The sequence below is a fragment of the Lontra canadensis genome, unplaced genomic scaffold (genome assembly GCF_010015895.1).
Source record: "Lontra canadensis isolate GAN:19392208 unplaced genomic scaffold, GSC_riverotter_1.0 scaffold18, whole genome shotgun sequence".
NCBI lineage: Eukaryota > Metazoa > Chordata > Mammalia > Carnivora > Mustelidae > Lontra > Lontra canadensis.
In genome coordinates, this window is record NW_022631012.1 from 6,891,616 (window position 1) to 6,910,244 (window position 18,629).

Below are 18,629 nucleotides of genomic sequence, written 5' to 3' on the forward strand. Positions count from 1 at the left end.
TTTCTGTACATTTGAAGGTTTTCATTTTTCTAACAAATATTCTTTCCACCATACTAAACTCCCTCCTGATTGGCTACTAGAAGGCAAATGGACAACCACTCTTATGGAATAAGGTAGGGTTTTTGTGGGGGAGGAAGAGCGGTCGGTGGGTGTTTCGTTTGTATGCTGCATGGTCTACAGTCTCCATTGTTGATTGAAAGCATTTGGCTGAAGCCGTGAGGGTACCTAGGAACCGACCCTTCTTTCTCATTCTACTCACCAGTGACTAGGCTGCTTATACCCAGACCCTAGTCCAATCTAGTCTGAAACACTATTGATGGTGCCACATCAATATGGGTTAACATGGGTTTGTTTCATCACATCACTTCCTTGCACAAATGCCTTCCAGCTCTCCTGAGGGTGGAAGACTTTGTCATTAGCTTGGGGGTCAAGTCTTCCTCAATCTCTTCCTAAATCTCTTTCCACTGTTCCTGCCCATAAGGTTCCCTCCATACTTGCATTACTGTTTGATAGACACCATTTTTGCCTCATCCCTAGATCAGCCTGTCCCCTTTCCTTTCTGCCCTTCTCTATCACCGTCTTACTTCAAGATCCAACTTCAACCCAACATCTTCCCTAGAGCCTTCCCTGACCACCCCAGCCCAATACAGCAATTACAATTACTTCCCCTTCCCTCCTCCAGGAATTCCTGTGTTTGTGGTTTACTTCACAGTGGAAGAGAGGCCAGTGCCTTCACACAGGCTCTAGATGTCGTCTTCTCTCACCTGACCAGGACCCTATCGATCATTCTCTGCCTCTTCTGTCTTTATTCTCTCACTCTTTACGGGCTCCATTCAAAACTTTTCAAGAATCCCCACTTATAAATGAAACAGAAAGCGTGTGGCCCCGTGAAAGGTCTGGTTCCCCTAAGTCAAGTGCTGACGGGGGAGCAAAGAGGAAGAGGCGGGGAGAATTCTGGGGCTTGGTGTCCCCATGCACCCCATTAAGCTTAAAGCGTCAGAAAAACCAGGCTATGGGCCGGTGGGGTGTTATTTGTCACGGCCCTATTTATACACACCTCAAATGTCCATCGACAGCAAATAAATGAAATATGGTTGTATCCACGTCGATGCGTTGCGGCGACACTCCTGAGTGGTGAAAACGGAGAAACTGGAGCTCCACATAATGACACAGACCCATCCCATCAACATTTGAGAAAGGGACAAGCAGCCCCCGATATCCAGGAGCCAGCCTGGTGCTTTCAGCCACTCACAGGGACGCGCTCCTTGGTGTGCTGTGGAACATAAATAATTTCGCACAGGACGATGTCAGAAGACGCCACTCTGTGACTGTGATAGATCAAGACAAAACCAACAGTACTCTCTTCTCCTATCCGACCTCCAGCAAAACACGAATATTGCCCAAACCACAACAATGACCAAATTTTCCTTCTTAGAATGGATAGGAGTGACTGCTGCCTCTTTTCCAATTATAGCTTTACCCTCGGTTTTGTCTCCTTTTCTTTGAGGTGAGATTTGGCGTGATACCCAATAGCAGAATAACCCTAGCTCCTGATCAGGCTTCTCCAAACCAGAGCAAATCCCCACTTCCTTAAACTCTCCCCCAAATCACCTAACACAAGCTCAGTGTCTATAAGGAATCAGAAACTCTCTTCCTGCTTCCTCCCGTGAGCTCTCCCTCCCCATAATGAACAAAAAACCCAACTTTGTCAACGGCAGGTGTCTGCCTGCGTGACTGAGGGTACTGATTGATGCATTAGATCGAGTGAAAGAAGCAAGTCACAAAAAATATAAACTTCCATTCCAATGAAGTTAATAAGAGCCGATACTAATTCAATTGTTTAGGGAGGCATTACCCCATAGGTGATAAAACTGTATAGAAATTAAAGTAAGGAAAGGTTTATGAGAAATGTTGGTATAGTGTTCCTTCTAAGGGGAGGGGAGGGATGGAATGGGTTGAGACATAATCAAGGACTGGGCCCCCAGGAAAGGTGTCGCTTATGAGACAGCACAGGTGAAAGCTAGCGAAAGCCTGGAAATTGATGTGAGAGCTGTGTGTGTGATCTCTCCTCCATTTGTATCTGGGGAGAGGATTCAAGCATTATTCTGCTTCACAGGGAATGGATTCAAGAATGTGCCCAGTGGTAAAGCTTCAGTCTGGACATAGCTTGCTTTACTCAAGGACGAGGAAGGACGAGGACAAAACACGACAGCCTCACAAAAAAACTTCTGCAGAATCCAAGAAAGGAAACAACTTTGAGGAGACTCCCAGGAAGAGCTTGCACCAGGAACTGTACCCTGTAAGATATAGAAGAAAACTTCAGGGAACTTATAGCCCTCATTGGCACGAGGCGGACGCTTAACAAGGGAAGGGTTATGTGTTATGAAAAGAAGAAAATAAAATGAGAACACATTTGGATGAAATAAAAATGCAGCAGGAGGGACGCCTGGGTGGCTCAGTGGATTAAAGCCTCTGCCTTCGGCTCAGGTCATGATCCCAGGGTCCTGGGATCGAGCCCCGAATCGGGCTCTCTGCTCAGTGGGGAGCCTGCTTCCCTTCCTCTCTCTCTGCCTGCCTCTCTGCCTACTTGTGATCTCTGTCTGTCAGATAAATACAAAATCTTCAAAAAAAATCTTAAACAAAATCTTAAAAAAAAAATGCAGCAAGATTTTTAAAGGAAGGACGATGTGATAAGCAAAGATGGAAAGGAAATTAATAATACTATTTTTTAAAGATTTTATTTATTTATTTGACAGAGAAAGATCACAAGTAGGCAGAGAGGCAGGCAGAGAGAGAGAGAGGGAAGCAGGCTCCCCGCCGAGCAGAGAGCCGGATGCGGGGCTCGATCCCAGGACCCTGGGATCATGAGCCAAGCCGAAGGCAGAGGCTCAACCCACTGAGCCATCCAGGCGCCCCCCCCTTTTTTTTTAATATTACTATTTTTTTGATGGAAAGGAAATTAAAACAGAATGCTGGAATTAAGGGAGAAAACATCAGAGACATTGCAAAATGGATGCTGTAGTGACATAGAGGCCAAGTTAAGTCACTATCAAAGTACGGAGAGGAGGGCAAAGAGACGGAAGAGTTAAGGTGACAGAAAGGAGCCTAGAGAGCCAAGAAGAGGGTCACCTGGTGTTCCTTAGGAAAAACTCAGAACATTGGGAAAGACACTGTTGCCAGAGTTGGGCTAGGAGAGTGAACTGAGCTGAACTGAACTCGTGTTCTGATTCCTTGTTTTCGTAGTCACTGTTGTTATTACTTATTTCAAATCTGCCTCTCTTCCACTGGTGTGCAATCTCTCTCTCTCTCAAATAACTAAAATAAAATCTCTTTTTTTAAAAAAAGAACATGATGTTCCCTAAAGGATAAGTCATAATAAAATGTGCAATGTTCAAGTTTTCATGCAAATTATTTAAACTCAGTAAGCTCAGCAATTGTTGAAGAGTTAGGCCAAAGTTTTTTCAGCGAGAAATGCTTAATGGTTGACGTCATTGACATTTGCTGGCACCTGGAGATAATAAAGGGCCGACAGCGTCACTTGGTTTCATTGTCATTCCCATGACTTTGCCCTTGGTCTCCCACTAGTTTGACTAATACTGGTCAATCAGCTGTGAAACTGAATGCCAGATGGTAGGTCTCTCTATTTTCTATTTATCTTCCAAAGAGAGGACTGGGGTCTGATCAAGTAGAATTCTGCTCTCACTGCATGTGTCAGGAAGCCAATAGAAAGGTTTAAGCAAGCGAGGGAAATGGTTTTTCTGTGTAACTGACAGCTCAGGGCTGGTACAACAGCTGTGTGTTGCTCTCGGGGATCCCTGCTCTTTCTGGTTTTTTGCACCAACATTCTTGCCTTTTGCCCTTAAGCTCACAAAACAGCTGTCCAACCTTAAGCTCCTCTCCTGACATGGTATGCCAGATGTAGCACAAAACGCCAGGGCAAAATGCTCCCCAAACCAAACCTGTCCCTTCTTACGAAGAAAACACTAACTTCCCTAGACGTCTCCACCGAATTTCTGGTTACTTCTCCATGGCTAGAACTTGTCGTCTGGCTGCTGCTAACCACAAGGGGGAGTGGGAAATAGTGGAAAATAAAGTCTTTTTCTTTTACCTCGATGCATTGTCATCCCACGTAAAATTGGGGTTCCTTTGGGATGAGGGAATGGATATTGTTAGGTAAATTGCTGGAAATTAAAGCTATTAAATTCTTCAGTTGCTGGAAAGGTACTGAAATGCAGTTGGGGTGTACTTGAATTCCCCATAAAGAGAAACCTATGGCTGAGGACCACTACGATTTAAGTCCTTCCAGTGCTGTTACATGAGAAATATCCGTGCTGTGGTCCAACTGTTTGTGTCTCACCAAAATTCATGTAGAAATCCTCCCCCACAAGATGGTGATATCAGGAGGTGATTAGGCGATCCCAGTCACCACTGGAGGGTGATTAGATCAGGGAGGTGGAGGCCCCAGCAGGGAAGGGATTGGTGTCTTATCAAAGAAACCCCAAGGAACGACCTTGCCCTTTCTACCATCTGAGGACAGAGGGAGTAGTAGGTGTTTTCGATGAGGAAGAGTCCTTAACCAGACACCGTATCTGCTGGTTCTATGATCTTGGACTTCCCAGCCTCTGTAACAATGATCAATACATTCCTGTTGTTTATAAGCTACTCAGTCTGCAGTGTTTTATTATATCAGCCGGAAGGATGATCCATTAAGAAAGAAGCTTAACTCTGATGTCGTAGAGACGAATTGTTTTGGGCCAAAATTACTTCAGTTTCTACTTTTTTTGTATTTTGGTATTTTTGTACATTGTAGCTTAGGATTTTTTCCATTTGTGTTACTTTCTTTTGTGTGTGTGACCAAGAAAGGATAAAATAGTGTATTATCATATTCAATATTCAATCACCTGAATAAATATCACAAGGTCTGGAGACCGAAAACCAGGAACAGGTGACTATAAAGGCAAACATTGTTCTTTTTCTGTCCACTCATCTTTCAAGTTCTTGTTTTTTTTTTTTAAGATGTTTGTTTATTTTTTTAATGGAGACAGAGAGAGAGAACACAAACAGGGGGAGGAGAAGCAGGCTCCCTGCTGAGTAGGGAACACAATGCAGGGCTCAATCCCAAAACCCTGGGATTATGACTTGAGCTGAAGGCAAGCGCTTAACCAACTGAGCCACCCAGGTGACCCTGTTCTCAGTATTTTTAAGTCTGATTCTGCTTTTTTTGTTTGTTCATGTTTTTGTTTTAAGATTCCACATATGTGTGAAATCATGTGCTCTTTGTCTTCTTCCGTCTAACTTCCTTCACATAGCATAATACCCTCTAGGTCCATCCCTATTATCCCAAGTGGCAAAACAAAACAAAACAAAAACCTCACTTTTTTAATGTCTGAATAATATTCTGAGTAATAAATATCCCATGTCTGAGTATTATATATATATATATATATATAATATATATATTATATATGTATAATATATATATTATATATATATATATCATATCTTCTTTATTCATTCATCAGTCAATGGACACTTGGGCCGCTTCCATATGTTGTGTATTATAAAAAGTGCCACAATAAACATAAGGGTGCATCTGTCTTTCCAGATTCATGTTTTTGTTTTCTTCGGGTGAATACCCAGTAGTGGAATTACTGGATCATATGACATTTTTATTTTTAATTTTTTGAGGAGGCGCCATACTCTTTCCCACCATGGCTGCACCAGTTTACCGTCTCAACAACAGCACATCAGGCTTCCTTTCTCTTTGCATCCTCTGCGTCACTTATTTCTTATCTTTCGAATTTTTAGCCGAGAATGGTCTTTCTTAAACATGTCTCAAGAAGTCTGCCCCAGCCTCTTCCATTTTGCTTTTGTATGTGATTCAATGTTTGATAGATACACATATAAAGATATAGGTAAAGAGGTAGCTCTACGTGTACCTCTGGACATAGACACAGATGGAGGGGACAAAGGTTCCCTCCAAGTACAGAGCTGTCAGGTCACTTTGAGCACCGAGACCTCCATTCTAGCTGACCTTCTTAAAGTCTGGGCATACCACATACACAGCCACCTTTACATTTATATTGTAAAACACCTGCTATCATCCCAGCATAAGAACCGACGGTAGTGGATTATGGTACCTCACTAGCTGATACCTTATTATGCGATGAAGTATGTGGGGCCATGAAAAAGCAAGAGGCAGGTCATTAGGACTAACAGACTGACACAGATACAAAGAGTGGATTGTGACGTGAGCAAAGGAAGCTGCAAAGCTTTCTAAATGGAGGAGAATTCTGCCTGGTGTTTTTGTGGAACGAGGTGATTAGACTAGGCATAAAGATATTTCTAAGGAAATGGACATTGCAGGGAAATGATGTGTGTCTCTGTTATTTTATGGTTTTATTTAAAAAACTACCTTTAAGTCAGCAAAAGCTATATGCATCTCTGTATACATAGATATAGATAGATGTACATCTCCATATATATCCACATATATATGTATTCATGGTTTCTGCGCAACATGTTTTCCAAAACCCCATTCCTTGCAAGGTATCGTCTTGCCTTCCACTAGAAGGGCAGCAACTTGTGGGTAGGAACCCCGCTTTACACTCTTCTGTACCTTCTGCATTTCGAAAACCAAGAGCTGTTCACAGGATACATGTTACCTGAGGCTCGGGAGTTTGCCCGCTTCTCCGTAACGCAGATGGTGGTGAAGATTATGTAAGCGTTTGCCCCTGTCTCTTCCATTAGTACCAGCTCCAGAAAACTTTCTGGCCCTTGTTCTGAACTTGAACGTGTCATGAACCCCTGCATGCAGCCGAGTGACTTTATGTCCATTGAAGGACAATGTCCATACATACCTCAGAGAACAATTCCTCTCTGGGGACTCAGAGTCTCTGAAAACACGATTTTATACCAAGAATTTCTTTCTAGGAGCTTCTGGCTGACTCAGTCTGTAAAGCACTTGACTCTTGATTCCAAGATCATGAGTTCAAGCCCCCCACTGGGTGTGGAGCCTACTTAAAGTAAAAAAAAAATTTTTTTTAAATACTTTCTTTCTTTGTTTTTCTAGACTGTTCCCTATGTTAGTGGAATCCTGAGCCTGGTTGTTGCAGCTCAATTATACTAGAGTAGTCTGAACTTGGGCGGCCATGACTACGTGTGAAATGCAAGCATACCAATGACTTCTAGCTTTATTATTTTTTTTCTTCAAGTGGAGATGGGATAACCAAACTTGGTGAGCTTACTGTATGAACGCCTGGCCTCACTCATTCAAGTCACTGTGCACACACTCAGCTGGGCCATAAGGGCCGAGCTGATGGTCACCTCTCCAGAATAGCCCCAAGCAGCAGAACACACACCCAATCCCTCCTGCCACTTTGCACCTGCTGGCACCCACCCTTCTTACAGCAACCAAAAGAGAAAGTCCCCAACTTTCTTGGGAGCCACTGACGATTGGAACCACCTCCCCTCCTCCCCCTGGTCTTTGTACAGTGTGCTTGGAGTGCTGAGAAACTCTAATGCTGGCTTCTCCTTCCCACCAGGTCTTGAGAAGACAGGAGGAATCACAAAGCTTGTGAATCTGTGTTACTACATAAAGGTCCAGTCATTCAGGGAATAAGAATGTGCTTCTAGTTAGACCTGTAAAACTAGAAAAGTAGTCTTTAATTGCCTAAGAAAGGAGACCTGGCCCTCTACATTGATGTGGGAAGATAGGGGAAAATATGGAATATAGGTAGTTTCCAAATGGAGTAGTCATGGGAACCTTTCAGGAAACAAATTTTCGTTGATAAATTGAAAACAGGCGTGAAGAAGTACGGTACAGTATCTTGAGCCACTATTAACCATGACAGATATTTATTATGCCCTCAGGTCACAGAAATTATACCGGGCACTGAGGGTATGAGACCCCCCACAGATGTAGTTACTGCCTAGGGAGTTTGTGACTGTTCTCATGACACAGTCTCTTGAGAGTCATTATTAGGTAATTATTATTAACATAAACCATTCAAACAAATGTAAATACTTAAAGTAAGTGCTATGAAGGAGGAATACATGGTGCTTTAAATGCATGAAATAGGAGTTGCCAACCTAGCCAGGGCAGTAAGGGAAGGCTTTTCTGAAGATTTGAGTACTGAGCTGAGTTTAAGGATGAATGGAAGCTACTAGAACAGAGAGTGTTTCAGCCTGGAAGATGTGCAAAGGCCCTGTGGCAGGAATGGCATGACATGTTCATTCATTGAAAAAAAGCCCCAGTGACTGATACACACTGTTGGGAGGAGTGTGATGCAAGATGTCACTGGAAAGGAGGAAAGGGTCAGACCATGTGTGGGGCTCAGAGACAACATTAAGAATTCCGATGGGTAATAGGAAGCCATTGAATTGTTTAGTTAGATTTCTGCTTTGAGAGACTCATTCTGGCTATTGTAAAGGGAATGGGTTGAAAGGGCTGATGGTGGTATGATGAGCCAAGCTAAGGGACTATTGCAGTCATCCAGGAAAGACAAGATGAAAGCTTGGTCTAGGGCTGGGGTAGGGGAAATGAGAGGAGAACAGCTCAGGCAACTTTCTAGCTAAAACTAATCACTCATGAGAGTCCCCCTCTGTGTGATGCAAACCTCCAGGAAACCTGAGTGTTTGAGGCCTTGTTTATAAAGCTGGATGATTATTAAGACAGCAGTTTGACGTATAAGTGTGCAATTGACTCTGGCTTCAAATTTTTAAAGAAATAAGGGGGGCCGGGCAATATTTCTAGAGAAGTAGACTGGGACCATGAGTGAAAGCAGCAAGGTGAAGGCAAAATTGGTCGGGAGTGTCATTCTGCTTTCTTACCACTGAGTGCTGCTGTTTCCAATGACAACTTCCACCCCCCCAAATCAAAGGTCCAGCAAGAGAAGTGGGAGTAAAACACCTTGGAATAAAAGAAAAAAACAAAGATGTTTCCTAATTTGAGAAATCTGAGTCCTAATGGGCAGGGGTCCTAATCAAGTTTTTGTGAAGGTCATTTTGCAGTATGATAACTTCTGGCTTTACTGTTAGCGTCTGGAAGGACAGTCCCCAGTGATAAAAGGGCCAAGAAGGGGCTTTTCTAGAACCATTAGCGAGCCCCTCCCCCATAGTCCCATTAGCGGGCCTTATTTAAACCAATGCAGACAAAGAATAAAGATGCCCGAGTTAATGGAGAGTCTCAGATAATTACTCTGCTCAGCGGCTACATTTCGGGTCTGAATGGCCTTTAAATAATGTTTCTCTTGCTGTGTTCTCAGACAATGACCTAGTAGTCTGCTTTAAGCGGTGCCAATCCCATTAGCTAAAGAATAGCAAACTCTGTGTGTGTCTGTGTGCCAATGAATGTGTGTGTGTGTGTGTGTGTGTGTGTGTGTGTTGAGAAGTTCAGCTTATGGTGGGGGTCAGTTTTAAATGTTGCTTCTTTTCTCTTTTCCACCATTCCTTTGGAAACTCATCCTTCCCAGGAATCAAATGCACCACTATGTCTACCAGGTCCTCAATCCGGTGAAAATCGATTCCTAAAAATGGCAAGCGACCCTCAGATACTTGCAGAAAAGGCCTCTCATTCTTATTTACTAAGCATCTCTTGGTTGGATATGATCTTAAGTTATCCTTGCCTTTGAAGAACTTCAAGTCCCAAACCACAATAATGCAAAGAAAATAAAGCCATCCTAATTCTTGTCTACTGCTCAGAGTTGAAAAATGTGAAAACTTTTATAAATGTGGAAGGAAAAGTGTAGGAGACAAAACCTAGAGGAGGAGTGCCGAAATGCTTGGAATACTTTCCTCTGTGGCCCTCTCTCCCAATGCTGTCAGCTCTTTTTTGCGGTGATTAGACTGCAAAGTTATCTTTAAAGACAGGTTATATCCTGGCTGAGTATGTGGAAAAAGGGCAACCTCACTTTTTTGGAGAAGGGTCACATTCTTCTCTATGGAAGTGAGTAAGTTCAAGCATGAGCAACTTTGTTATGAAAATGTGTGAAACAATGTTCAGAAACATTATAGTGAATGCAGGCTGGCTAGAACCAGCTCTAGCCCACCTCTGTCTGGAAGACCTTTTCAGGTTTCCACAATGGTCTGATCTGACAGTTCTGGAACAAGCGGAGTGTGAAAACAGGCCAGCGCAAGGAAGTGGGTGACCTCATACAAGTATACGAAAGTGAGTTACATGCATCTCAGTGAGTATCACAGAGCACCCATAACACACACACACGCACACACACACACACACACACACACACACATATGACAACTTCTGGAAAGAATGATCACACTATGACTAACAGGATAAAGGAACCACTCTCTGGTTCTGAATTCTAGAAAGACGCCAAAAAATATTCTACTTGGGAAGACTAGAGGATGTTCCATGCAGTTCTCACTTTTTTTTTTTTAACTTTCATTTTAGTAACTGAATGGTTTATGGGTGGGGCTCCTTCTATATAATTTAAATTTCTGATGTTATTTATTTTCAAAAACATAAAGAGCATCTGAGAGATGTTAGTTTCTTATACCTGCACCATTAACAACCTACCTGTTGGTTAACAACTTTCATTTGTAAGGGTCCCTGGGTGGCTCAGTTGGTTAAGCGTCTACCTTTGTCTCAGGTCATGATCCCAAGGTCCTGGGATTGAGCCCTACATTGGGCTCTCTGCTCAATGGGGAGCCTGTTTCTCCCTCTGCCTGCTGCTCTGCCTACTTGAGCTCTCTCTCTTTATCAATTAATAAATAAAATCTTAAAAAAAACACTTCCATTTGCATAATAATTAGTTACAACGCATGAAATAAGAAAGGACAAGCTCATTATTTTGGGCATTAGGCTCCTCTGTCAGTGATCCCCATCAAGAGAAAAGGATTGAATAGTGTGAAAGTTCATTTGGGTGTGTTGAGAAAGGTGAATTTATCTTTTTTTTAATTTTTAAAGATTTTATTTATTTATTTGAGAGTGTGCAAGAGAGGGCACACGAGCAGGGAGAAGGGTCAGAGAGAGAGAGGGAGAAGCAGACTCCCCACTGAGCAGGGAGCCCGACACCGGGCTCAATCCCTGGACCCTGGGATCATGACCTGAGCCAAAGGCAGATGCTTAACCAACTGAGCCACCTGGCTCCCGGGGGAAGGTGAATTTTTGATCATGTACATGGAAAAGGGAATCCAGCTATTAGGGACAGGCTTGGAACTTGGGCTGCATTAAAAAAAGAATGAAACAAAAAAGATTAAAATTTTTAAAATTTTAAAAGAACAAAACAAAACAATAAAAACTTAAAAATTCGCTCTCCAAAAACAAATTAAATTCTGGAATCTCAGTAATCTTGGATATTACAAATATAAATTGCTCATTAGATCTTACTACGCACCATCACAGTGCGTAGTGCTGTAAGGCATAATAAGTATAATATGTATAATCCGTGGTCTTAGATTTTGTGGCTAGGATCATCATTCAGAGTTCCTGACCCCTAATCCAGTGCTTTTTCTAGTATAACAAAGCCTCTCTTGCAACACAATTACCTTTTCATAATCCATCATGTACCAAAGACAAAATATTGCATTAAGACTGTTGATCCCCAGTAGAACTACCCAGGAGAGGACTGTCCTTAGATGTGGGCAACTGGGCTTCTGTCTTAGGCTCTGGGATTTAGGTCTTCCTCTGGCTGCATCTCACCCTGGCTATCTGGAGCGCTCTCCTCCTCATCAGGTTCCTGGGGAGTCTGCCTCCAGAACTGCACAGACTTTTCCCCCAGAGCTTGTCTCCCTGCCGCACTTGGCAGTGTGTCCTCCTAGGCCTGAGGAGTGGCTACAGCTAGGGAAGCAGTAGATGATATGACTTTGGATGTTAGGACTTGGTGGCAGAGGTGTCTTCATGCCCATGTGGGGCCTCGTAGAGCAAGACATGGAGAAGGTAAGGACAACCATCTGTTTTGCTCTTGACCCTAGAAACATCATTTATGCCTGCCTGGTTCCAGTGAGTGAACGAATGAACACACACACATATTCATACACATATATAAAATCAAATTCAAATTCAAAAATATATATATAAGTGTGTGTGTGTCACACACAGCTAGTCTATAAATTATGGTTCAACTAAGGATTTTTATATATACATTTTTATATATTTATATGTGTGTGTGTGTGTGTATATATTGTGTGTGTGTGTGTGTGTGTGTGTGTGTGTGTTTGTGTCTGCAATATAGTATCTTCACATTTTGCTCCATATAATGACAACTCACTTATTGGGGGCCTAATATTGCCAAACACTATTATAGACCCTTACTTGAAACTCACTTATTCCAAAAACACTCTGAGGTAGATAACATCATTACAATCATCATCATCGTCATCATCCCTGTTTTACCCATGAGGAAACACAGGCACAGAGAAGTCAGGTCATTTGCGCAGGCCTGAGAGCGAGTAGGTGCCAGGGCCAGGATTCTAACCATAGGCAATGCAACTTCTATTCAACTTCCCTTGCTTTTCCACCTCAGCTCTCTAACCTTGCAAGGCAGGCTCAAGCCCTCGCTCTTTTGGAGAGGCCCGTCGGAGCATTTGCATCCTTCCCCCCAATTTTCTGAACTCCTGGAGTTTCTTTGGCCTTCCTCACTCTCTGGATACCTACTGTTGGAGACGCTGGAAATCTCCCCACACGCTCTGCCATCTAGAAGTGAAAGATGACGGGACCCTTCCCTGTCAGTGTGCTGAGTGGGCAGGTGTTTGGTTTCCCAGAATGGAAACCCAGGTGGACTCTGATGAGCTGCCAAATCCCCCACCGGAAAAGGGTTGTGGCGCCAGCTTCCAGAAGGGAGTGCTGTCAGCATGTTGCTTCCAGCAGCAGGCCCCTTCAGGGACTATGCCAAAGGCAGAGAGCCACTTGCCCAAGGCCACACTCTCTCCCAGAGTGGCCCATATCCCTGGACTGAGGGATGTGGGAGTGTAAGGACCTGGCCATCTTGGTCTGCGGTGTGCTGGACCAGCTTCCACGGATGGTGCACGTCGTGAACTCCATGTTCAGTGACATGACATCCAGAGCTTAAAATTAAGCATGGTGTAGTACTTGCTGCACGGAAACTGGCAAACGCACAGACAGATGAGGGCTTTGGTTTTTCTGAGAGTCAGTTTGCCGGCACACTCCTGTTCTCAGCCCAACTCAGGACTCGCCGGAAGCTTCTGAAAGGCCCCTCTGTCTCAGAGGTGTTCGTGAGGGTGGCTGAGGCTATCTTTCTGGGGACTCAGAGCTGTACCTCTCCCTCTGCCCAATTCCGCTCCTAGCCCCTCACCCACCCCAGGCGCGTGTGTTGATCCCAAGGGCACTTTCTGCACGCCAAACTCTCAAAGTCTGCTTTCTGGGGAACTCATCCTGCAACATCTCTCACACTGTTCAAGTTTATCTAAGCTTTGCAGATTGCTTAGGCCCTTTATCAGGAATGCTAGGTTTTCCCAGAAGGAAGCTGAGAATATATCATACAAAAAGGTTCTGGCCCACGTCAAGATGGAGACAGTTTTTCTTAAACAAGCCTTTAATTTTTTTTTTTTGGAGATATTTAAGGGTACTTTATTTATTCCAGTATATCCAAAATGTTGTCATTTCAATATGCAATCACTACAATTTTTTTTTACTGAGACAGTTTACATTCTTTCTTTTTTTAAAAAGACTTTGTTTATTTATAAATAAATAAATTTTATTTTTATTTAAATTTTATTTAAATTTAAATTTTTATTTTAAATTTATTTGATACAGAATGAGAGAGAGAGATCCAGCACACAAGCAGGGGGAGCAGCAGGCAGAGGGAGAAGCAGGCTTCCTGCTGAGCAGGGAGCCCAATAGGGACTTGATCCTAAGATCCTGGGATCATGACCTGAGCTGAAGGCAGGTGCCTAACAGACTGAGCCACCCAGGAGTCCCTGACATTTTGCATTCTTTTTACATATGAAGTTTTAGAAACCTAGTGTGCATTTTACACTGATAGTACATCTCAATTCTGACTGGTCGCCTTTCATTTGCTCAACAGCTTGGCGAAGCTGGTGTGTATAATATTATACAATGTAACTATTAAGAGTGTCCATTGCTTGGGTGGTCTGGGTGGCTCAGTCTGTTAAGTATCCAGCTCTTGGTTTTGACTTGGGTCATGATCTAGTGGGGGGATGGGATTGAGCTCTGAGTCAGGGTCTACGCTGAGAGTGGGTTCTGCTTGAGATTCTCTCTCTCTCTTTCCCTCCCCCTCTGCTCTTCTCCCTGCTCCTGGCAGGTGCTTGCATGTTCGCTCTCTTTCTCTCCCTCTCAAAATAAATAAATAAAATCTTAAAAAAAAAAAAAAAAGAGAGTGTCTATTGCTCAAGCATACCACAATTTCTATATACATTTGATTTTTTTCATCTTAATTGAGGTATAATTAATATATAAAAACCTGCACACAATTAATGTATACTAATTAGTGAGTTGTGACATATGCAACAATTATGCTTATTACTTGGATTATGTGATGGTAACAGGAGTGTATACATTTGATTATCAATATACATTTTAGGTGGTTCCCAGTTTGAGACTATTATGAGAAATGGTTCTATCAACATTCATGACTGTCTCTTAGTGCACATATGGAATCATTAGGTTTTTCTGTGTTCAAATTCAATAGATTCTGCCAAATATGTTTCACCTAGTACTGTCAGTTCTCTATCTAATTTTATCAGTCCTGAGGTTTTCCTGGCGGTCTCTAAGCTGGAGTTCAATTTTTAATTTTCCAATGACAATGATGTTGTTCAAGAGGTAAGCTCTTTTGTGTTTTTTTAAAAAATCTTTCTTTCTTTCTTTCTTTCTTTCTCTCTTTCTTTCTTTACTGAGAGAGAGAGAGCGCGCACACATGAGTTGGGGGAGGGGGAGAGAGAATCTTCAAGCAGACTCCTCACTGAGCAGGGAGCCCCCTCACAGGGCTTGATCTCGCCATCCTTGAGATCATGACCTGAGCCAAAACCAAGAGTCACTGAGCCACCCAAGCAAGCGCCCTAGAAGTAAGCTCTTAATGGAGGCCCTGGTTAGTACTTACTGTTACACAAGCCACCATGAACCCCCTACCTAGAGAACAATTAATTCCTGTTCATGCTTGTTGAATGACTAAAATGAACCACATTCAAATTGCTCAATAAGAGAAGTTTTTCTGTAAGATTCTATCACTAATTCTTGAGCTTTCCTGTTGAAAAAGGAATAGTATGTGGTGGTAGGTGGGGGATTATTGAATATTTTGCTTTGTTGAGTGCTTTTCACTCCCCCCCCCGTTTACCTTTCTGTAGAAGTGATAGTCAAAAGATGTAAAAACATGTATGGCCAGACCATCAACTAATCAGAAAGAATTCTGGCCCTAAAGCAAGAGCAGGGTCCTTCTGACACCCATCATCCCAGCAGAATAGGGTCAGGTATTAACTCTTTGGGTGTTGGATCTTAGGATGGGTGGGGAGGAGACTTTTCAGAAAGAGACTTGGGACACTTAGGAAGCTTAGGGACAGAAGCTAGTTACCATCCTGTATGGAACTGTTTCAGTATTTGAACACCAGGTATGGGCTTGTGGATGTCTGCTAGCTGAATAGCAGGCCCATTTGTACTTTCAACAAGTGACTCCTTTTATGACTTTAGTATTCTATATCTCAAATGCTTTTAATTTATCTGAGGAGACAAATTATATTGTTCTCAATGAATATCCTAATCATCTTTATTGGACATTTCTCGGGAGATGGGAGTGATGTATACTTGGCTTGCAAACTTTAAGCTATAAGTAGCTCTCCAAATTCTCTGATTAAGTTTAAAACATCTTTTGATCAGACTATTGTTTCATTTCTTGGAAGACAGCATTGCTTTACTGAATCCTGGCCTGACCATCACTGCAGAAAATGGGAGGCTAAAAGGAAAAAAATTTAATGAAGAGATATAATAATCAAATCTCCTGACATGTCATTTGGTATTTCATTTTGTTTCAAAGCACATTCATTGAGATCATTTACTCGATACAAAGGTAAGTGTTGTAAAACATACAAATACGAATAAGACGAAGTCCCTGACCTTCAGAGCAGGCAGAAGGCGGTATAATAGGGGAGCCTAAAGCAGGAAAATGGAAAGGAGGAGTATTCATTCAGGAGTGGTAAAAATGTGTCTGGAGTACAGAGTGGGAGGAAAAGACTACGCAGGAGACAAGTCAGAAAAGGTGGAATGTCCTTCAGGAAGCTTTCAGTTTCAAGAGACACAAACCAGCTCCAGCTCCCTCCAGCAAACTGATGTAATTGTGGTATAAGGGTGAGGCCTAAGAGGTGTAACTAGGTGGGCGGACCCTAGGGATGTGGGTTGATAACATGTGTCAATGTAAGTCCATCGATTGTAACAAATGTACCACCTTATTGCAGGATGTTGATAGTGGGGGAGGCTGTGCCTGTGTGGGGGCGGGGGATATGGAAATTCTGTACTTCCCTCTCAATTTCTGGGTGAACCTAAAACTGCTCTACAAATAAAGTCTATTCAAAAAGAAGAAGAAGAAAAGAAAAGATGGCGGGACTGCTGTTAGCAGACAGCCATTTGAATGGAGACATGAACTTAAATATTTTACATTTAAAGGAGTAAAATGTTCCCTGCTGACCTAATGGAGGCCTGAGAGCCTGCCCAGCTAAGATTGTTCTCAGCCTTTGACTTTTCATCGCTCTTCTGGGATCACCCCCTTGGTTTGGCGCTGAGGATGTGTATTAGTGATAGTGAATAAATCCAGACATTCTGCAAATGTGACTTTTTAATGCATTTTATGTGCCAGACCCCGTGCTTAACGCACAGCGGTTAAACAATGACAATGCACAGGCTCTTGCCCTGAAACTTTAAAGAACCGTGGAGGTTTTCTCCAAGGGTAGTCCACTGATCACCTACATTGAAAGCACTTTGAGGCAGTTGTGCAAATCACAAAATTCAGGACCCTGTTATAGACCTTCAGAATAAAAATCTGTGGATATGTGACCCACGAATTTGCATTTTTAACAGGTATCTGAGAACCTTGACACTCAAAATATGGCATCACCTGGGAGCGCCTTAGAGGGGCAGAGAACCCTATCACAGATGACCTGAATCAGAATCTGCATTTTAACAGCCTCCTCATATATTAACGTTTGGGTTTGAGAAGCACTTTTCTGGAAGATTGTTATATACTGAAGTATATGGGTGACTTTGTAACAATGTGATGAGTGCATTCACAAAGGAACATGTGAGTTCCTCTGGATGTCCATAAAAGGAACAGGTTTCCCTGTCAGAGATTTCCAGGAGACGTGTGATAGCAACCACTTTTTAAAGAGCAAGGAGTTAGGCTAACGTGATGGGACCACGGTGAGAGGTCTCATCAGAGGAAACCACTGTACAAAACTCCTGAGGCAAAGAGAACGCTGCTTTGTTTAGGAAAGAAGAAGTGTACCTCAAATTGGAGTGTCTTGGTTTTGTTTTTGTTTTTAACTTACTTAAACTCTGAACATCAATGGAAGGAGATATTTTGTAAAAATTTCATGGTTGGGGCAACTGGGGGCTCAGTCCGTTGAGCAGCCTGCTCTCGATTTTGGCTCAGGTCATGATGTCAAAGTCCTGGAATTAGCATTCCCCCCCACCCCCAAGGGCTCTGCGCTCAGCTGGAGAGTCTGCTTGAGGATTCTCTCTTCCTCTCCCTCTGATTCTCCCCCTACTTGCACTCACAAGGGTACAATCTCTCTCTCAAAATTAATAAATTTTAAGAAAAAAAAATTTTTTTTTTACTTTTTAAAGATTTTTATTTATTTACTCGATAGAGAGAGAGAAGGAGCAGGAGAAGCAGGCTCCTTACTGAGCAGGGAGCCCCAGGAAGTGGGCTCTACCCCAGGACCTGAGCTGAAGGCAAGTGCTTAACTGACTCAGCCACCCAGGTGCCCCAAGAAAAATTCTATGGTCAAAGATTTTTTTCATCAATGTTTAAGGGAAGGGGGCTGGGATCAGATTTTCCAGTTCTTTCATAAAGCTGCTTTCTCTAGCCTCCTTGGACAACTTTTTGTTTGTTTCTTTGTTTGACAGCCTTTTCTTCACTCATTCATTTGAATGGTGCTGTGCGCCTGGTGTGAGAAAAGAAACAGTTCCTGCCCTCACGGAGTTTATAGGAGAGGCGGGGTAGGGGTGGAGGAGCCAATAAAATACGAAAATAAACGCATAATTATAAATTGAGGAAATGGTTAGGAGGTGTGCTGTGATAGGAAATAGAGCGGGAAAACTTCAAGAAAAAGCTTATCCAGCTAGACCAGCAGATCTTGAAAGTGACCCAAATCACTGTGGGTTTGGTGGGATGGGGTGTCTTACGAGCACCCAGGGGCCAGTCGGTGCGTATATGACCACAACACGCGCACACACACACACATGCACACACACACCACCCCACTCTCTTTCCTGGGAATCCGAATGGGGGTTGAAGACCAACCCCCTTTCAACCTGCTGTCTACAACATGAAAGGACAGTGAAAATGGATTTTCTCCGCACTTCCAAACCCGAAATGAGAAGCAACCTCCAGGTTGTAATAGTCCCATTTTCAGAAAGAACTTATCGGAGTAATTTTCTTAGGGAGCTGCTAAAAATGGGTCCAATCCTGCGTACGTGCCAA